The 22,098-nt window shown below is 45.4% G+C and overlaps 1 long non-coding RNA gene across 1 annotated transcript; it reads right to left on the bottom strand.

The window, feature by feature from the left end:
• Positions 1-2,224: 2,224 nt before the first annotated feature.
• Positions 2,225-20,427, bottom strand: LOC116518410. The gene is made up of 3 exons (XR_004256552.1): positions 20,309-20,427; positions 4,136-4,251; positions 2,225-2,306 (listed from the first exon to the last, which is right to left on the bottom strand). It is a non-coding gene; the product is annotated as an uncharacterized LOC116518410 (long non-coding RNA).
• Between the last annotated feature and the right edge of the window lie 1,671 nt (positions 20,428-22,098).

Here is a 22,098-nt window from a genome sequence, read left to right as displayed (position 1 = left end):
GTGAGTTAGGAAGCAGGGATGGAGAACCGGCTGAATAGAGGAGGGGGAGAAACTGAGCTCCGACGCCCCTGCCCTGCCCCCCCCCCCGTTCTCCTGATTTAAATAGAATAGAATTCTTTATTGGCCAAGTTTGATTGGACACCCAAAAGGAATTTGCAGAAAAAAGGAAGAGAGGTATCGTAATTGGTTAGCCACGCACAAGAAGTCCTTTCTCGTTGTTCCTCAAGGATGCAACCGAGGAATTTATCCACCTTGGTGCAACATCTGTATCAGAGGTGGTTTTCAGCCGGTTACGGGTAGCGGAAATCATGGGTGCGCCTGCCCACTTGGCCCAGCTCTAAGCAGTCCTATTTAGACACGTTTTCAAGCTGCACGCGTGATCATAGCGCATGAGCAGAAGGCTGAGTACCTGCATGGACAGGCGGGTGCGAGCAAAACTAGCGCGCGGGGGATCACATTTGCGAACCGGTAGGGAAAGTAAGTGAATACAACTCCTGATCTGGATGGGGAACACAAGTTCTTAAGGACCTTCCTAAGTCATTTTCTTAAACTGCTAACTCGGGTTAGGAAAAGGATGGCATGGGCTGTTACATCCCCTCCGTTTTGATTCTTCTTGAGGGTCCTTGAGTGGAAAGGGACCTTTCTGCAGATACAATTCATCACCAGGTGAGAGAGACCATTCCTACTTATGAAAGCGATGGATTCTTAGCCCATCATGTAAACAAAAGACTTCAAAGCTCCCAGAGACCTTCTTTTAATGAAATCAATAAATATATGTAAATGTGTGTGTGTCTGTTCCAGCATACCTCTAGAGCGCCTCGAGCAATTTCAACCAAACTTGGTACACAGATGACGTACTCTCTGGAAATAAATACTGTGGGGGTTAGGCACCCCTAAAGCCCCTCGGGGGTATGTGTTCTGTTAAGATACAGCTTGTTGTGCCTTCAAATGGCTTCTACTGCACTGCCGTAAAATGGTTTCTACTATACAGCGCAGTGGAGTTGCCATAGAAATGGCTTCACAGTACTCCACAAGGGGGCTCCCTCTAATAAGGGGGAAAATCCAATATTAGAAATTGCATTTAGTCCGGATATTTTCCCCCTATAAAATAAATACCCAAGGTTATCGTCCAGTCATCAATAAAGGACTGAGTTCTTCAATCTTCTAAAACTCAATACCTTCTCCCATTGCGTGATGGGGTTGTGAGAAAGAGAAACAAGCAGGTTAGCCCTGCCCATCACTGAGGTTGAGGGCATCAAGGTTGCGCCGGAGATGTATCACCTAGTTATCATACATATCACCTACTTTCATTTCCTTAATCATCTTTACTTTATAGCACATTTTCTGTTCGCACGGTTTCCCTTCTAACAATTTTGCTTCTTGACATTCTGCGTGGTTGTTGTTGTTGTTGTTTTTTCTGTTGCCCTAATTGGTAAATAATGTGCTTAAGCAGGCTTACTGCTGTTTTATGTTAAATAAATAAAACATTTTCACAAACTTTGTATTTAACGTAGTTATGGGGACCGCCCTGGGGCACCGCCTGGAAGAAAGATTTAATTTTTAATCTCTTGTTTCACCTTCTGCACTGGGGGATTTTGTCAGTTAAGCAAGGGCATCACTGTGCCAGGCTGGGTTTAGGGCATGGGTTGGCCTCCATCCAGGCCATTTTTTTCACGCGTAGAAGTGAGATGTCAAATGATTTCAGACAGAGAGAGAGAGAGAGAGAGAGAGAGAGAGAGAGGGAGAGAGAGAGACACAGAGAGAGAGACATTGAGGCAGAGCCTGGGCCATCCGTCCGTCAGCCTCAGGTGGAGTCAACAACCCCCAGGTCTGGAAGTGGCTAATGAGGAAGAGGAGGAATAGCTGGGCCTGACATGCGGATGCGCAGAAGGGAGAGGAAAGGAGAGCAGTGGAAATCTATGGGCTGGTCCTCAGGACAGAAGAGCCACTGCTGCTAGCGAAGCCCACCCTAGCTCTGGGGATAAAAGGCAGGGGGTGGAGATGAATTGATGTGGCAGACAACTATTCATCTTCCGGACGGAGGGACTTGTTAGCCGGCGAGATAATTTTTTTGCCAAGGCTGCTGGCGCGCCTAATATTTTGAGTTCATGTCAGAGCGTCTGTTGTGTTTGGGGAGCAGGTTCAGAACAGGCATCTATCTCCACCAGGGTTCACAGATCTAAAGGGGCACCAAATACCTTGATTCATGCCCACTTTCCTTGCCCAGCGTTGTCTCCGATGGCTTTGATGCCCCCAAAGCTTGTGCAGCTTGTTTCCTCCTTTTACGGCTGAAAAGCCAGGCCGTCCTATTTAAAGAACAATGTAATTAAGTGGAAGGAAACGTAATTAATTTTAATGGTGGGTCATCACTCTTCTCCCTTTTTTTGGCACTTATTAATTAATTTAATTTTTGCTGAAAAGAAAAACAACCACCCAGAAAAACCAAACCTTTGGTGGCTAGTTAGTCTCGCATAACAAGCTAATTAAATTCTTTTTTATAGGGAGTAGTTTGTCTTTCAGTGCATTTATGAATGCAGAGCGAAGAGGCCAACGGGAGGTGTAATGTCAGATTGGTTCCTCCCACCAATCCAACAGGGCTGGCTCTGAAAACAGTGCCTCTGAGCGTAGTCAAGAGTTTTGCATTGGGGCAAAGTGAATAGCACTGGCTGGAGGGAGACACAGAAGCCCCATTCTACTATCCAAATAAATAAATTTTATTCGTTTAAACTAAACAAAAATTAGTCAGGGGAACAACTTGCCTCCAGAAGTTGTGAATGCTCCAACACTGGAGGTTTTTAAGAAGTGATTGGATATCCATTTGTTTGAAGTGGTGTAGGGTTTCCTGCCTGAGCAGGGGGTTGGACTAGAAGACCTCCAAGGCCCCTTCCAACTCTGTTATTCTACACATTCTATAAATAAATTTAATAAAAGAAAAAAAATGAAGGAAATCTTGGTTGTACAATAGGGCTTGCTATTTTGAGGGCATTTTCCTTCATGTCCAGATAGTCTTTGACTTACAGTTGTTCAGTGTTACAACGGAACTACCCACAGCTACTTACGACGGCAATGACTTACAATTGTAAATCAAGCTTTAACTATGGTCGTAAGTCAAGGACTCCCGATATTGGTTGGGTTATATTAAATTGTCTGTGGACAAAAGAGAATAGCAATAGCACTTAGACTTATATACTGCTTCACAGTGCTTCATAGCCCTCTCTAAGAGGTTTACAGAATCAGAATATTGCCCCATATACAGGTCGTCATTTTACCCACCTCTGAAGGATGGAAGGCTGAGTCAACCTTGAGCCCAATCAGGATCGAACTGCTGGCAGGGGCACAGTGAAGGAAGGAAGGAAGGAAGATAGCAATAGAATAATAGAATAGACTTATATACCGCTTCACAGAGCTTTTACAGCCCTCTCTAAGCGGTTTACAGAATCAGCCTTTTGCCCCCAACCATCTGGGTCCTCATTTTACCCACCTCAAAAGGATGGAAGGCTGAGTCAACCTTGAGCCCAATCAGGATCGAATTGCTGGCAGGGGCACAGTGAAGGAAGGAAGGAAGGAAGGAAGGGAGGGAGGGAGGGAGGGAGGGAGGGAGGGGACTTAGACGTATATACTGCTTCAAAGTGCTTTTACAGCTCTCTAAGCAGTTTACAGAGTCAGCCTCTTGCCCCACAACAATCTGGGTCCTCATTTTACCCACCTTGGCAGGACGAAAGGCTGAGTCAACCGATAAGAATGATTTGAAAAAGTCACGGAAACTTTCTCCACAGGGAATTTAATGCAGTCCAACAGACACTGGCCGTCCTCGGATTACGAACATCCGTTGGTTCAGGTGGACTCCAGCTCCCATTATCCCCAGGCCATGCGGGGATTCAGATCTGTAGGACCCATCTCTCCCGAGCACCCCGATCCAAGAGGCAGGGAAAGAAAATAAATCAAGTCCCTTCCTTCTGCAGGAGAGCATGAAAAGATTCATGAATGTGGCTGAGGCCAGGTTTTAATGCCTCTCACTAAAAAAAGAGATTGCTTTTTAAATGAAGTCTTCTTTAAATTAGGAAGGGGAAAAAAACATGCACAGGAATGAATAAATTTAGCCCTTTTAATTTATGACCTTTTTATGGAAGCTTACCTAGTACAGGCATTCTCTGGAGATACAAAGAAAAGAATCTCTCTCTCTCTCTCTTTTTGATTTTGTTCCCAAGGCCCAGCTTAAACCAACATGGAGATTTCTTTGCAGATTCCAGTCTGCAAAAAAGAAAAGGAATAAAAATTAATTAAGCTGATACTACCGCAGGCCACTTACGGGCGAGTTCTCTTGAAAGAACCTCATCTTAGCATCTCTCTGCCAAGGGTCTAAAATACAAATGGTCCTCAACCTACGACCACAATTGAGCCCAGAACATAGGTTGCTAAGTGAGACATTTGTAAAGTATTAAGTGAATTGGTTAAGTGAATAGCAGTAGCACTGACACTTATATACTACTTCACAGTTGCTTTTACAGCCCTCTCTAAGCGGTTGACAGAGTCAGCCTCTTGCCCTCAACAATCTGGGTCCTCATTTTACCTACCGCGGAACGATGGAAGGCTGAGTCCACCTTGAGCCCAATCAGGATCGAACAGCTGGCTGTGGGCAGAGTTAGCCTGCAATACTGTATTCTAGCCATTGGGAGGGAAGGGAGGGAGGAAGGAAGGAAAATAGCAATAGCACTTAGACTTATATACCGCTTCACAATGCTTCACAGCCCTCTCTAAGCGGTGTACAGAGTCAGCCTATTGCCCCCCAACAATCTGGGTCTTCATTTGATCTGCCTTGGAAGGATGGAAGGCTGAGTCAACCTGGAGTAGGTCAGGATCGAACTGCTGGCAGTGGGCAGAGTTAGCCAGAAATACTGTATTCTAACCACTGGGACGGGAGGGTGGGAGGGAGGGGGGAGGGAGGAAAGGAAGGAAGGAAGGAAGGAAAGAAGGAAAGAAGGAAAGAAAGAAAGAAAGAAAGAAAGAAAGAAAGAATGAAAGGCAATAGCAATAGCCAGTAGACTTATATACCGCTTCACGGTGCTGTACAGCCCTCTCTAAGCGGTTTACAGAGTCAGCCTATTGTCCCCCAACAATCTGGGTCTTCATTTTACCCATCTCGGAAGGATGGAAGGATGGGTCAACCCATCAGGATCGAACTGCTGGCTGTGGGCAGAGTTAGCCTGCAATACTGCATTCTAGCCATTGGGAGGGAAGGAAGGAAGGAAGAGCACTTATACTTATAGACCGCTTCACAGTTGTTTTTACAGCCCTCTCTAATTGGTTTACAGAGTCAGCCTCGTGGCCCCAACAATTTTGGGTCCTCATTTGACCCACCTCGGAAAGACAGAAGGCTGAGTCAACTTTGAGCCTGGTGAGATTCAAATTGCCAGATTGCAGGCAGCCGGCAGGCAGCAAAAGTAGCCTGCAGTATTGCACTCTAACCACTGCGCCACCTCGGCTCATAATCACTAGAGTTGCTAAATTAGTAACGCGGTTGTTAAATGAATCTGACTTCCCCATTGGCTTTGCTTGTCAGAAGGTCGCAAAAGGGGATCCCATGACGCCGGGATACTGCGACTGTCGTAAATGCAGTCAATGGTCAAGCATCTGAAAGTAATTCACGTCACCGTGGGGAATGCTGCAGCAGTCGTAAGTGTGAAAAAGAGTCGTAATTCACTTTTTTTGCAGTGCCATTCTAATTTTGAACTCTTGTATAAGTCAACTTGCAATCGTTCATTTAGTGACCGTTCCAAACTCCGACGACGCTGAGAAAAAAGTGAATTGTAACCAATGGTCACACTTATTAGCATTCCAGCATTCCCCATGGTCAGTTGGTGAAAATTCGAGCTCTCGGCAACCGACTTACGACGGTCGCAGTGTCCCAGGATCCCCTTTTGCGACGAAAGCAAAGCCAATGAGGGGGAGCCAGATTCACTGAATGACGTGTCGGTAACAACTGCAGTGATTCGCTTAACAACTGTGGTAAGGAAAGTCATAAGATGGGGCAAAACTCACTTGCTTAAGACAGGGAAGTTTTAGGACCAATTATGGCCATAAGCCGAGGATTATCTCTGTGTCAGGGAAGACACTAAATGTTTCCCTGACAGATTAACAGAGTTGGAAGGGACCTTATGGGTCATCTAGTCCAACCCCCCCACCAGCCAAGCAGGAGACCCTACACCATTCCTGAGAGATGGCAGTCCAGTCTCTTCTTGAAAGTCTCAAGTAATGAAGCTCCCACAACTTCCGAAGGCAACTTATGTTCCATGGGTTGATGGTTCTCCCTGTCCGAAAGTTCCTCTTTGTTTCTAAGTTGCTTCTCTCCTTGATTAGTTTCCATCCATTATTCCTTCTCTGGCCTTCAGGTGCTTTGGAGAATAGCTTGACCCCTTCCTCTCTGGGGCAGCCCCTCAAATATTGGAAGGCTGCTATCCTGTCTCCCCTGGTCTTTCTCTTCTCTAGACTAGCCAGGCCCAGTTCCTGCAACTGTTCATCCTATGTTTTAGCCTCCGGTCCGCTTATCATCCTGGTTGCTCTTTTTCTAGAGTCTCAACGTCTTTTTTTATAGTGTGGTGACTATAGGTTCACATTAGTTAAAAAAAGTGATGAATCAGAGTTTAAAGTGGGTCAGTTCAGCACTGATTCTCCCGCAGAGAAAATTCTCAGAAAATGTATTTTCTTGGACTTAGCACCACAGGGAGCCCCCCTCTGGAGTGTCTTCGGCGGTGGACAACTAACAGAGAAGTCCACCTCCTCTGCCTGCCCTCCAGAATTTCCTCCGTTTTATTTATTTCCAATTAAATAAAATCAGATAGCACAGCAATCTTCTCTCTTGGTTGCCAACCGGGAGCAAGTGAGACACCCCAGCGATTTAAATCAACGCCGGCTTCATTACAGAAAATCTTGTTCAAAGATTTGGCTACGACAAATCCTTACGGAGAAAAAAAAAAGTGGGGATAAATTCACCATCTTCCCCCATCGGTAGATCTCGGCAGCAGGAGGGGGGCCAAAAAGATAATAATAAATATGATACCTGGCGCAGACCCTCACTGCAGTCGAGGAAACAGTAAGTGGAAATTAAATTGGAAAGTCAAGAGCAAAAATAGGCGTGACACAGCGAAGCAATTTGAAGCTCCGAAATACAACCTCTTAATTATAGACGAGATTATCTCAAGTCGACACTTAGACGCGAAAGGTTAAGCGCCGTATTTTTAATAAGCGAGAAAACAGAGGTACTTCTGGACACACACCTGGGCCCATCAAGATGAGTTAATAAACCTCTGCAAAACAGGGGGGAAAAATTTCTCCTCTCTACTAAGAAAGGGCCAGCTTGTTTTGCAGCCAAAATTAAACATAACTTTTTAAAAAAGGGGGGGGGGTTAAGGAGCCATAAAGACAGGGCTAGACGAATCAAAAGTTGGCATTAAGATTGCCAGGAGAAATACCAACAACCTCAGCTATGAAGATGACACCACTCTCATGGCAGAAAGTGAAGAGGAGCTAAAGAGCCTCTTCAAGCGGGTGAAGGAGGAGAGTGCAAAAGTTGGCTTGAAACTCAACATTAAGAAAAACTAAGATCATGGCATCCGTCCCTCTCAATCCCTGGCAAATAGATGAGGAAGAAATGGAGGGAGTGACCGATTTTACTTTCCTGGGCTCCAGGATCACCGCAGATGGGGACTGCAGCCAAGAAATTAAAAGAGGCTTGCTCCTGGGAAGGAAAGCTATGGCAAATCTAGACAGCATCCTAAAAAGCAGAGACATCACCCTGCCAACAAAAGTGTGTATAGTAAAGGCTCTGATTTTCCAAGTTGCAATGGATGGCTGTGAAGGTGGGACCATAAGGAAGACTGAGGGCCAAAGAATGGAGGCCTTTGAACTCTGGTGCTGGAGAAGAAGACTCCTGCACTGAGTCCCTTGGACTGCAAGGCCATCCAACCGGTCAGTCCTAGAGGAGATCAACCCTGTTCTTTAGAAGGCCAGATCCTGAAGAGGAAACTAAAATCAAGGAGTGATTGACAGGAGAGGGGCGAGTAGAGGCCGGCGAGGCTCCCTTTGACGTGAATGACATCGAGTTGGCTACGCCCATCCAGTCACATGACCACTAGTCATGCCCACCCAACCGCTCATTAGGCAGATCATATTAGAGGTCCGCGGGATTTAAAATTATGAATTTAGTGGTCCCTGAGGTCCGAAAGGTTGGTGACCCCTGTACTAGTCCAGCCCCCTGCTTAAGCAGGAGGCCCTATACCATTCCAGACCAGTGCCTGTCCAGTCTCTTCCTAAAAGCCTTCAGTGATAATAAAATAGCAGAGTTGGAAGGGACCTTGGAGGTCTTCTAGTCCAACCCCCTGTCTAGGCAGGAAACCCTATACCGTTCCAGACAAATGGCTATCCAACATCTTCTTAAAGACTTCCAGTATTGGGGCATTCACAACTTCTGGAGGCAACTTCTGTCCCACTGGTTCATTGTCCTCACTGTTAGGAAGTTTCTCCTTAATTCCAGGTTGAATCTCTCCTTAATGCAAGACACGTCCCTTAGGTGCATGACGGTTCAGATTGGTTGAACCCCTCATTAAACCAGTTTGATGGGCAGCAGACAGGGCTGGTCCGTGTGAAACATGTTTAACCTGGTTTTGCCATGCAGGGGAGCGTACATTGTGATCTTCAGCCTAGTTTAAAACGAGCCAGAGGTGCTACAACAGAAGGTAGAAAAAGTGCAGAGAAGAGCAACCAGATGATGAGGGGACTGGAGGCTAAAACATACGATGAACGGTTGCCGGAAGTGGGCCTGGCTAGTGTAGTGAAGACAAGGACTAGGGGAGACAGGATAGGAATCTTCCAATATTTGAGGGCTGCCACAGAGAGGAAGGAGTCAAGCTATTTTCCAAGGCACCTGAAGGCCAAACAAGGAACAATGGATGGAAACTGAACGAGAGATTCAACCTAGAAATAAGGAGGAATTTCCTGACAGGGAGAACAATCCATCCATGGAACAGAAGTTGCCTTCGGAAGTTGTGGGAGCTTCATCACTTGAGACTTTCAAGAAGAGACTGGACTGCCATTCGTCAGAAATGGTGTAGGGTCTTTCCCTTGGGCAGGAGGGGGTTGGACTAGATGACCTATAAGGTCCCTTCCAACTCTGTTAATCTGTCAGGGAAACATTTAGTGTCTTCCCTGACACAGAAGATAATCCTCGGCTTATGGCCACAATTGGTCCTAAAAGTTACATGTCTAAGCAAGTGAGTTTTTGCCCCATCTTTCCTTACCACAGTTGTTTAGCGAATCACTGCAGTTGTTAGCAACATGTTGTTAAGTGAATCTGGCTTCCCCTCATTGACTTTGCTTTCCAGAAGGTCGCAAAACGGGATCCTGTGACCCTGGGACACTGTGACGGTCGTAAGTCGGTTGCCGAGAGCTCAAAAGGAGAGCAATCAACCCAATGGAACAGAAGTTGCCTTCGGAAGTTGGTGGAGCTTCATCCCTGGAGGCTTTCAAGAAAAGACTGGGCTGCCATCAGTCAGAAATGATGTAGGGTCTCCTGTTTGGGTGCGGGGTTGGACTAGATGACCAACAAGGTCCCTTCCAACTTGGTTAATCTGCAATCGTGCAAATACAAGCAGCCTTTTCTATGAGTGTCAGCTCTGCTAGCTGCGTGAAACTCTTTGCCCCGCCCTTCTAGGACCCAGGTATCCTGCAGATCCCCCAAATTCACACCTGGAGGATGGAGAAAGGCAGCCGTGTGTGGCCACACCATCTCCAATGTGTGTGGTTTCCACCAGGGTTTAATTACTCCTTCACCTGGTCGCACCTGAGGCTTTTAAACACACCTTTGCCTGACAGGGGCAATGGATTGATCCCTCCCCTCCGGGGTGCTGAGAAAGGCTGATTAATGAGGGGCCTGCCAGCCCTCCCAAACTCAAGGGGGAATTAATCTTAAGATGCGGGAATTACTCAATAAACCATTCAAACATGCAATAAGCCGAGCTATTAAAAATTAATCAGTCGACATCCAGCCATGTAAACACGGCTAATAAGATCCAGGCAGCAGATAAGGTGGAACGAAGGCTCAGAGCAAGGGAGAAGAGAAGGTTGTAAATTGAGGACTGCCGGTATGGATTTGGGGAATGAGACGTTCAAATTGCGTCGTTACCTAGCACCTGTAGAAACAAATGCTAATTCGAGTCTCGTTCCCCAAATTCATACAGGTGTTAAGCAGTGGGATTGAATCGCACTCGATTTTACCACCTGTATTACTGCCGCTAGTGGGACGTGGTGGCTCAGTGGCTAAGATGCTGAGCTTTTCGATCAGAAAGGTCGGTAGTTCGGCTGTTCGAATCCCTAGCACTGCGGAGTGAGCTCCTGTGACTTGTCCCAGCTTCGGCCAACCTAGCTGTTCGAAAGCATGTAAAAATGCAAGTAGAAAAATAGGAAACACCTTTGGTGGGAAGGTAACAGTATTCCGTGTGCCTTCGGCATTGAGTCATGCCAGCCACATAACCACGGAGACGTTTTCGGACAGCGCTGGCTCTTCGGCTTTGAAACAGAGATGAGCACCTAGAACAACTAGCATATATGTGCGAGGGGAACTTTTACCTTTATCACTGTGACTGTTAAGTAAATTACAGTGGACATTCAGTGAGTCACACAGTTGTTAAGCAGATCCAGATTTCCCTATCAACTTTGCTTGCCGGAAGTCACAAGTGGCAACACTGCCACCTTCATAAATAAATGCCAGTTGCCAGTTTTGATCTCATGCTGTGACGGTTGCTATGTGTGAGCATCACTAATGCAACATCCTTAAATGGACTTAAGGAACACTAAGGACATCCAGGCCTGGAACAGGTGACCAATGTTATTTATTCGTTTATGTATCACTTTCATCTAAGTAACTCAAGGTCATACTCACATCCATAAAAATATGTGCATTTCTAGGTAAAGGTTCCCCTCGCACATAGTTGTTCCTGACTCTAGGGGGCGGTGCTCATCTCCGTTTCAAAGCAGAAGAGACAGCGCTGTCCGAAGACGTCTCCGTGGTCATGTGGCCGGCATCACTCAATCCCTAAAGCGCACAGAACGCTGTGACCTTCCCACCAAAGGTGGTTCCTATTTTTCTACTTGCATTTTTTACGTGCTTTCGAACTGCTAGGTTGGCAGAAGCTGGGACAAGTCACAGGAGCTCACTCCGTTACACAGCGCTAGAGATTCGAATCGCCAAAATCGACCTTTCTGATCGACAAGCTGAGCGTCTTAGCCACTGAGCCACCTCCTGCATTTCTATAACTCCTCAAAACACGCCAGTTAGACAAAGGGTAGGATGGACTTTTTAAAAAAAGGAAGTCATAATTAGATATTTCTAAACAGCACCCATTTTGTCTGCCTTTTCACGCAAAAGCCAATCTTTCAGCCTCCAGTTGTACAGCCTCAGCACCTTCTCTGTATATTCTATCCTGAACAGCTTGACACTACCTGATTAAAGCAATTTGGAATTAAGGAGAAACTTAACCAGTGGAACAGCTTGCCATTGGAAATTGTGGCCGCTCCATCACTAGAGGTTTTTTTTTAAGCAATCCATTTTCCATTAAACAGTGTGTCTTGTGGGTACGAATACACTATATTGCCAAAAGTATTCGCTCATCTGCCTTTACTCGCATACGAACTTATTGTACGTGACATCCCATTCCTAATCCATAGGGTTCAATATGACGTCGGTCCATCCTTTGCAGCTATAACAGCTTCAACTCTTCTGGGAAGGCTGTCCACAAGGTTCAGGAGTGTGTTGATGGGGATTTTTGACCATTCTTCTAGAAGCGCATTTGTGAGGTCACACCCTGATGTTGGATGAGATTACGTGGCCTACCACTTCATGGCTGAGTTGCTGGTGTTCCCAAACACTTCCGCGTTCTTATAATACAGCTGACGGTTGATTGTGGAATATTTAGGAGCAAGGAAATGTCACAACTGGATTTGTTGCACAGGTGGCATTCTATCACAGTTCCACGCTGGAATTTATTGAGCTCCTAAAAGCGACCCATTCTTTCATCAATGTTGGTAAAAACAGACTGCATGCCTGGGTACTTGATTTTATACACCTGTGGAACACCTGATTCTGATTATTTGGATGGGTGAGCAAATACTTTTGGCAATATAGTGTATTTTGTGGCAACAATTAAACATTCTTTAATCTATTCTTAGCTTAATTTTCAATACCTTAAATGTTTGATACTATAACAATCCTTATCATGATTTATTTAACCCTGTTAATTATATTAACTATTAATACATTTTCTATACTTTACACAACCTCTTTTTACCATTAATTACTAGAATACTGGAATGTGCAAAAATGAATAGATTGACACTGGCTATCCAAGAGGAAGAACAAACTGATTATTATACAATTTGGGAATCATTTTACCGATGCTTAGAGAATAGACTTAAGAATTAATACTAACAAGATGTTGTGTAAAATATAGAAAATGTATTAATAACTAATATAATTAACTGGCAGTTTTAAGAAGAGACTAGACTGTCACTTGTCCGAGATGGTATAGGTTCTCCTGCTTGAGCAGGGGGCTGGACTAGAAGACCTCCAAGGTCCCTTCCAGCTCTATTCTATTCTAAAGATTCTAAAGCACTCAGCTTCCAAAGAGGGTTTTACACACACACACAAAGACACACAGACACACACCTTTTTCGGCATGGCTAATCAGGGATCCAAGCCCCCTTGAGGAGTCAACAGTGATTAACTGTGTTATATATAGACCAAGATTTGTTAGAGCCAAAGTTAGACATCATGAATAAAACATCCTGAATGCTGCATTCAGAAATCAAAATTAAAATTCGGATGCTATGCTGCCTTGTGGTCCTTCGACCACAGTGTATTTTTCTACAGGTGATCGTTTGGGGGCGGGGAGTGAATTTCTGCGTAGGTCTTAACAGAAAAAAAATGGGAGTGGGGGGGAGCAGGCAGGGGGAGAGATCCAGGGAGGTGAGTGCAATTCTCCATCTGCAATACTATACAGGTGATGTTGTGGCCTGCTAGTGGCCAGCGGAGCTGGCAGCCGAGTCGGACAGTGAGGAGGTTGGGGAGGAGCATGGGCCAGTCCTGGAGGCTGGGGAAGGCTTGGATGAGGGCTCTGCGTCGGAGGCAGAGACAGGGCCGAGGCCGTCTGGCAGTGATCAGGTGCCTATGGAGCTAGATAGCAATGAGGCAGAGGAACAGCTGGAGCCTGTTCCCAGTGTGCACATGCGCAGAGCTGACAGAAGAAAAGAACAACTCAGAAATCAGGGTGAACTCGGGAGTAAAGTCACAGGTGGAAGGTGATTGGCCGCTCCCAGAGGGAATAAAAGAGGAGCGAAAGGGGAGTGGGCTTTTGCAGGAAACAATTCATTAATTCGCTCCTTAGATTCGTTTCAAAAGTGTGAAGATCTGTCCGTGAATCTCAGAGACTCTGTGCCCAGTCTTTCCTTGCACAGCACCTCATTTGGGAAAATATTGACATGGCAGCTTTCCAAGACAGATAAGGTCTGTGCTCATAAGTGTTCCTTTGAAAGACTGTTTGCCAGGCCTTGGCTGAACGTGAAGGAGAGGAATTCCCATTCGTTTTAATAAAAGGGGGACCAGGACTCTGCCTCCTGCTTTTTGGGGAAGCCTAGTTCAGAACAGATGACAACCGCTTTCGATGGATTTGGTATCATCAAGGCCGCACAACTCCTTGCAAAAAAAATGAGACATTCCCTGGGTGGCTTTACAAATTAAACCTTTCTTGTAAAAAGTGCCACAATAATAATCATTCTCATCGTAGAAAACAGCTGTTTCATCTTTAGAAAAGTTCAAAGTCCGTGGAAAGCAACGTTTGCAAGAATGGAGGAGCCGAGGTGGCGCAGTGGTTAGGGTGCAGTACTGCAGGCCACTTCAGCTGACTGTTATCTGCAGTTCAGCGGTTCAAATCTCACCGGCTCAAGGTTGACTCAGTCTTCCATCCTTCCGAGGTGGGTGAAATGAGGACCCAAACTGTGGGGGCAATTTGCTGACTCAATTTGCTAAAAAAACTGTAAACCGCTTAGAGACGGCTGAAAGCTCTATGAAGCGGAATATAAGTCTAATAAATAATAAATAAATAAATAAATGAGGGGGGGGGACCAACAACAGAAAAGGGGAATTCAAAGCGCCATGCAGGGGGAGCTCTCTCCATCCGAAGGAACACAGGTAGTCCTCTATTTATGACTACAAGTGAGCCCCAAATAACTGTCATTTATGTAAGTGAATTTTGCTCCATTTTACGACTTTTCCTGCCACTGTTAAGTGAATCGCTGCAGCTGTTCAGTTAGCAACAGATGTTAAGTGAATCGGGCTTCCCGTTGACATCGGAAGGTCGCAGAAGGGGGTCGCTTGACCCCGGGACACTGCAACCGTCGTAAATGTGAGCCAGTGGCCAAGCATCTGGATTTTAATCACTTGACCGCAGGGATTCTGCAGCGGTCGTAAGAGTGAAAAACGATGTTACGCCCCTTTTTAAATGTTTGTAAGTTGAGAGCTACCTGTAATTTTAAATAGTGCAGTTAGTGCGGCTGCATAACCAGCCTTGAGCTCCCCTTAAAGATGCAACCTGGCCAGGGCGAGTTCTAGATTTTCTAGAAGAGGATCTAGAGTTCAGCCACCAGATTCAAAAGATCCCAGGTTCAATCGATCCCTTTCAAGTAGGGTTGGGAGAAACTTCCACTGAATCTTCTTGAAAGAAGGTGGCCGTTGTTGTTTTATGACTTTTGTGGCTGTTTGTAAGCTCAGTGGGCCAATGGTTGAACGAAAGGGAATGACAGGAGGGGGCTTCAGATCTGCTAGAAGGTCTGACGGTCTGGGGTTTATCCATGGGGTGGGAAGGGAGCACACACCTGAGTCTTCCCAAGTGAAGGCCCAGCCCTGGACCCATTGAGCCAAGGCCCTGACATATAATTTTTGCATTCAGCATCAGAAATCGTGGGAGCTCCATCACTGGAGGTTTTTAAGAAAAGACTAGACAGTCACTTGTCTGAGATGGTATAGGTTCTTCTCCTTGAGCAGGAGGCTCGACTAGAAGACCTCCAAGGTCCCTTCCAGTCTGTTCTGTTATGGTCTCTCGTTATTCTATTCTATTCTATTCCATTCCATTTGCTGTTCTGTTCTCTATTCTATTCTATTTATTCCATTCTTTCTCCTATTCTATTCTATTATATTCCATTCCATTCTTTCTTCTATTCTATTCCATTTTATTCCATTTCATTCCATTCCATTCTTTCTCCTATTCTATTCTATTCCATTCTCTCTCTCTCTCTCTATTCCATTCTGTATTCTATTCCATTCCATTCTCTCTCTATTCTATTCCATTCCATTCCATTCTTTCTCCTATTCTATTCTATTCCATTCCATTCTCTCTCTCTCTCTCTATTCAATTCCATTCTGTATTCTATTCCATTCCATTCTCTCTCTATTCTATTCCATTCCATTCCATTCCATTCTTTCTCCTATTCTATTCTTTTCTATTCTATTCCATTCCATTCCATTATTTCTCCTATTCTATTCCATTTTATTCCATTTCATTTCATTCCATTCCATTCTTTCTACTATCCTATTCCATTCCATTATTTCTCCTATTCTATTCTATTCCATTCCATTCTTTCTCCTATTCTATTCCATTTTATTCCATTTCATTTCATTCCATTCCATTCCATTCTTTCTCCTATTCTACTCATTGTATTCCATTCCATTATTTCTCCTATTCTATTCCATTCCATTCCATTCTGCATTGCATTCTGTATTCTTCTGGATCAGCCTTTGCTCCTTCCTGGGGTCGTGACATCTCCAAAGAGAGATTTTTAGGAAAAGATACGCTCTACTGGAAGCCACGAAATCGGCTTCCAAAAGAGACGCCAGCGCCAAGGCCTGAATTTTAAGCGCACTTGGCCGTGATCGTATCAGGGGGGGGGGGGGGGACGTCAGGACCACAACCAAACTGATCGATCAATGTGACGCTCCATTAAGAACAGATAAAATAGAAACCGGGAGGGGAAGAGAGAGAAAGGGGGGGGGACAGAGATAGCAGGAAGAACAGCATCAGATAAGGCGGCATATCAACTTCCCCGAGAGGTAATTTAATCAATTTATGGGGAAAGTCATATTGCAAGGAGAATTTAATGGCATGAACAGAAGCTGCATTCGATAAGGTCGCACTTTGGATAACGAAGAAGACGGACTTAATTAACACCCAAAAGGTTTTGCTTTTACAGGTGTGCCTTTCAGGGGGATACTTCAGGTAGTCCTCGGCTTACGGCCACAAGCGGGACAAAGCATGGCAGTTGCAAAGTAAGTCAAGCCCGGTTTTACGACCTTGGTTGCTAAATGAATGCTTGTAAGTTGAGGGCTACCTCTGAAGCAGTGTGATGCAATACTCCTGCTCCGTGCATTGTAGGAAAGCCGTACAACTGGTCCTCGCCTTATAACAGTTCATTTAGCGACCGTTCACGATGGCACTGAAAAAGGGGACTTAGGATGCCCAAGCTTTGTAGCATCCTCATGGTCATGTAATCAAAATTCAGATGCTTGGCAACTGGCATGTACTTAGAACGGTTGCAGTGTCCCAAGCAGATGTGTTTGTGTGTGTGTGAGTATATATATACATAAACACACACACACAAATATATATGGAATATATATATATAGACGCATGGAAGTCTATATATGGAACAACAAATCATAGCCGCAGATCTACTAAAACTGCTAGAAGAAGATACACTGCCTCTGGATAAGGAGGCTCCATCAGCTAGACACCTCCTCAGGCGCTACTACCTGTGGGCAAATCCTCAGGAATTCCCTCCCCTGTAAAGCTCAGCTCAAGAAGAAGGAAGATTTTAAAATAATTAAATAAAGGCTCCCATTCACTGGCCGGAAGTTACAGAATGCCACTGAGGAGACAAAAATCTCTAATATAATTAATCTCATTAAGCAGAAAGATAAAGGATCTGAAGTGTCTGGGGAACAGCATGATTTAGGCACAAAGATATTTTGTGAGAGAGATTGTGTGTCTTTTATGTGGAAGGCTAAAAAAAAAAAGGCTACAGGGGAAAAAACAAAGAAAGAAGAAAAGATACGGTTGCCTAATTGAACCCACCAAGGGAAAGAATCAAGGAAAACTGTTTACTCCCTGTTGTATGTCAGGGATCTCCAAATTTGTCCTGTGGACTTCAACTCCCAGAATTCCCCTGGCTGGCTGGAGAATTCTGGGAGTTGAAGTCCACAGGTCTGAAAGTGGCCACGTTTCGAGACCCCTCTTCGGTATTTAAGAAGATGCTACTCTCTTTAAGGCGATGGTTTTCCCAGTTGCAATGGATGGCTGTGAAGGTTGGACCATGAGGAAGGCTGAGCGCCAAAGAATGGAGGCCTTTGAACTCTGGTGCTGGAGAAGAAGACTCCTGCATTGAGTCCCTTGGACTGCAAGGCCATCCAACCGGTCAGTCCTAGAGGAGATCAACCCTGGTTCCTCTTTAGAAGGCCAGATCCTGAAGAGGAAACTCAAATACTTTGGCCACCTGATGAGAAGGAAGAAGGACTCCCTTGAGAAGAGCCTCATGCTGGGAATGATAGAGGGCAAAAGGGGAAGGGGACGATACTTTTCAGATGCCGCAATACTTGGCAAGAATGCAGGAATGGACTCATTGTCTCCTGCAAACTCCACTCCCCTTTCGCTCCTCTTTTATGTCCTCTGGGAGAGGCCATTCATCGTCCACCTGTGGCTTTACTCCCAAGTCGACCCTTGTTCCTTAGCTGTTCCCTTCGTCTGGTAACTCTGCGCATGCACACTGGGAACAGGCTCCACCTGTTCTTCTGCCTCACTGATCTCCGACTCTGAAGGCAGCTGATAACTGTCAGACGGCCCTGGCCCCCTCTCTGCCTCCGACACAGAGCCCTCATCAGAGCCTTCCCCAGACTCCAGGACTGGCCCAGGTTCCTCTCCAACCTCCTCGCTGTCCGAATGTGCTTCCAGCTCCGCTGTCTGCTTGTGGGCCACAACATCAGCAAAACCTACCCACTCATTTCAGATTCCTGCAAGAATCCCTTTTTAAGGAGGAGGGAAAATGAGAAAGGGATGAGAAGATGTTGAAATAAACCGTGTCAATTTTCTCCCTCTGCAGAAGAAATGGAAGCCATCGGAGCTGCATCCCAAGGCGGATTTTCTCGTGGCCGCCGAAGTACAGAAACACTTCCGGAAGCTAACTACCCATAATAACATCCATATTACTGTAGCCTCCTCTCTCCCCATCCATCCAATGGAAGTCCAGAGCGCATGCTGAGGCTCCAGCTTCAGAGTTGCCTCTCGCCAATTAACTCTTATTAAAACTCCAATAATGTTGGGGCCCTTGCAGCTTTGATCGACGCGCTGCCATACAGCTAAGGTCAGCTGCATAAGGGAAGCGTAATTAGACTAATAATTTCTGGCTATTTCTCCTCTGCAGTATCTCTCCCCCCTTCCCCCCTACGTCCACCCTCCAAGAGCCACGCATCAGCTTTGCTCATAGCACAGCGCCACACGCAGGCAGGATCGAGGAAGGGACTCGGGTGCAGAAATATTCATCTAGCCAGCGGCCGCAAAAGGCTGCTGCGCGGAATTGAAATGAAATTCAATATTTCCGCACAGGAGGTGGAAAAGGCATAATTTACAAGTTCATAAAACATCCACTGAAATGACTCTTCAGAAGGTATGGTTTAGAATAGAATAGAATAACAGAGTTGGGAGGGACCTTGGAGGTCTTCTAGTCCAACCCCCTGCCGAGACAGGAAACCCTACGCCACTTTAGACAAATGGTTATCCAACATCTTCTTAAAAACTTTCAGTGTTGGAGCATTCACAACTTCTGGAGGCAAATTAATTGTTCTCACTGTCAGGAAATTTAGTTCTAAAGTGCTTCTCTCCTTGATTAGTTTCCACCCATTGCTTCTGCCTTCAGGTGCTTTGGAGAATAGTTTGACTCCCTCTTCTTTGTGGCAACCCCTGAGATATTGGAAGACTGCTATCATGTCTCCCCTAATTCTTCTTTTCATTAAACTAGACATACCCAGTTCCTGCAACCGTTCTTCATATGTTTTAGCCTCCAGTCCCCTCATCCTCTTTGTTGCTCTTCTCTGCACTCTTTCTAGAGTCTCCACATCTTTTCTACATCATAGCAACCAAAATTGGATGCCGTATTCCAAATGTGGCCTTACCAAGCCATTATAAAGTGGTATCAACACTTCACGTGATCTTGATTCTATCCCTCTGTTGATGCAGCCTAGAATTGGGTTGGCTTTTTTGGCAGCTGTTGCACACGGCTGGCTCATATTTAAATGATTGTCCACTAGGACTCCAAGATCCCTCTCACAGTTACTACTTTCTGATGGTGTAGGGCAGTGGAGAAATTCAAAAATTTTCCCCTACCGGTTCTGTGACTCTCATGTGACCAGGCGTGGCTTGGTGGTCATGTGACCAGGCTGCACAACAGACTCACACACACAACGTAAAAACAGCTGGACTTCACACAAAATGCCCCCCCCCCCCGCAACAAGTAGAAACCTCACAGAGAGCTGAAAAACCATCACACTTTACACAAAAATAACACAAAAGCCACACAACCGACTCGCGCACAATGTAAAAGCAGCTGGACTTCACACAAAATCCCCCCCCCCCAGCAACAAGCAGGAACCTCACAAACAATCAGGCACAGCTGACTGTTGCACCGCTGATCTTCGGAACTTTCTTTAAACTTTTTTTTAGCATTTTTTTGCTATCAGTTTGGGCGAATAGGTAGTAAAAAAAATGCGTTAAAGTTTTTTTAAAAAAAGTTCCGCGGCACAGCTGATTGTGGCTGGTAGCATTTCACCCCTGGTATAGGGTCTCCTGCTTGGGAGGGGTGTTGGACTAGATGACCTCCAAGGTCCCTTCCAACTCTGTTATTCTGTTAATGTTTTCTGTTAACGCAGGGGTAGTCAACCTTTTTATACCTACTACCCACTTTTGTATCTCTGTTAGTAGTAACATTTTCTAACCGCCCACTGAGTTCCACAGTAATGGTAATTTATAAAGTAGGGAAGTAACTTTACTTTATAAAATTTATAAAGCAGAGTTACAGCAAACCCCTACCGCCCACCATGAAAGCTGGAACACCCACTAGTGGGCAGTTGGGACCAGGTTGACTACCACTGTGTCAATGGTTAATTTAAATATCGTGTCGCAAAAGTCTGGGGAAGGAACCCCAATTGCTAATTATATCTTACCTGGTGGCTGTTGATGGTTGTCCATGAAAAGTCCCTCAGAGATCTTCTAAACAAAGGAAAATTCCTTCCTTGGAATCAGCAGATGCAACAAGTCTTCTGTCCCAAAGGTGCTTTCTCGGGAGGCAATTGGACTTCCTTGTTTTTCCTTCGAAGACGTTTCGCTTCTCATCCAAGAAGCTTCTTCAGCTCTGACTGGATGGTGAGGAATGGAACGGGCCTTCTGTGATGCAGCTCATCAGGGCCTATTCAGAATCAGAGGAAAGGAAAATGGGATTAAAATAGAAAAAAGGATGAAAGTAAGGATAAAAATGAGGCGAAGAGGGAGGGAGGAAGAAAGGAAGGAAGGGGAATAGGAGAAAAGAGGAAAGAAGAGGAGGAAAAGAAAGAAGAGGAGGAGAAGGAAGGAAGGGGAGGAGGAGAAGGAAGATAAAGAAGAGGAGCAAAAGGAAGAAGAAAAGGAGGGGAAGGAAGGAAGAAGAAAGGAAGAAAGGAAGGGTAAGAAGAGAAGAAAAGGAAAGAAGAGGAGCAAAAGGAAGAAGAGGAGGGGGAGACGGAAGGAAGGGGAGGAGGAGGAGAAGGAGGAAAAGGAGAGAAAGAAGAGGAGCAAAAGGAAGAAGAGAAAGAGGGGAAGGAAGGAAAAAGAAAGGAAGAAAGGAAGGGTAAGAAGAGAAGAAAAGGAAAGAAGAGGAGCAAAAGGAAGAAGAGGAGGAGGAGAAGGAAGAAAGGGGAGGAGGAGGAGGAGAAGGAGGAAAAGCAGAGAAAGAAGAGGAGCAAAAGGAAGAAGAGATGGATGAGAAGGAAGGAAGGAAAAGGAAGGAAGGAAGGGCAAGAAGAGAAGAAAAGGAAAGAAGAGGAGCAAAAGGAAGAAGAGAAGGCAGGGAAGGAAGGAAGAGGAAGAGAAAGAAAGAGAAGGGAAGGAACAGAAAAATAAACAACAGTGAAATATGACTTATTTTGTTAAACATGTTCTCCCTGGGAAGAGAAGAAAGCAGGCAGATCTTAAGAGGCAAAAAACTCCAGATTCAGAGCCTGCCACTCTGGGCTTAAACTCCACTTTTAAACCCTTTTAAGTCCTCAATAGTTTGGTTACACCCCCTCCGCGCCAGAACCCCTATGGAAGCCTCTGGCATTCAAAGGGCAGACTTTCCACCCAATTTGGCAGCAAGAGATAAGGGAAAACAAAAGGTCACTTGAAAGCCGATTTTATCCCCAGTTGGCACAATGGGGTCTGTGACCGGCCCATGTTCCTTTTCTGCCTGATCAGAATCAATCAGCGAGAGAGGAAAGCTCTTCCCAATGGCTGGGCAGGCTAAAAAGCCTCTCTCAAATCAAGATAAATTGGGTCCCTCGGTCTTTCCGTGAGCCATCATCTTAAGGTAAAGGTTCCCCTCGCACGTATGTGCTAGTCGTTCCCGACTTTAGGGGGCATTGCTCTTCTCCGTTTCAACGCTGTTCCCTTCCCACTGTAGGAAGTTATCACCCAGCCCTCTCCCAGAAAAAAATGAAATATCCTAGGAAATATTGAAAAGGCAGAATATTTCTCTGGATGTGAAAAGGAAGAAACATGTTTTAAAAGACAGAATAGCTGCCTACAGCTTCCTGCCCATCCCACTTTGTCAATGAGCCATTAAAGCCTGTGCTAGTCCACTTTACATAATAAAGAGTTCTCCCCTTCAGCTGCTGATTGATGGGATTAAGGCATGATAATATTGGCACTTTTCCCAACTTGTCACATGGCATCTGAGAACTCAACCAAACCTGGATTCAAAACGCAGCCTAGAGAGTTGCCC

This window comes from Thamnophis elegans, chromosome 15 (genome assembly GCF_009769535.1).
Source record: "Thamnophis elegans isolate rThaEle1 chromosome 15, rThaEle1.pri, whole genome shotgun sequence".
Taxonomy (NCBI): domain Eukaryota; kingdom Metazoa; phylum Chordata; class Lepidosauria; order Squamata; family Colubridae; genus Thamnophis; species Thamnophis elegans.
This window is presented reverse-complemented; position numbering and strand designations above follow the sequence as displayed.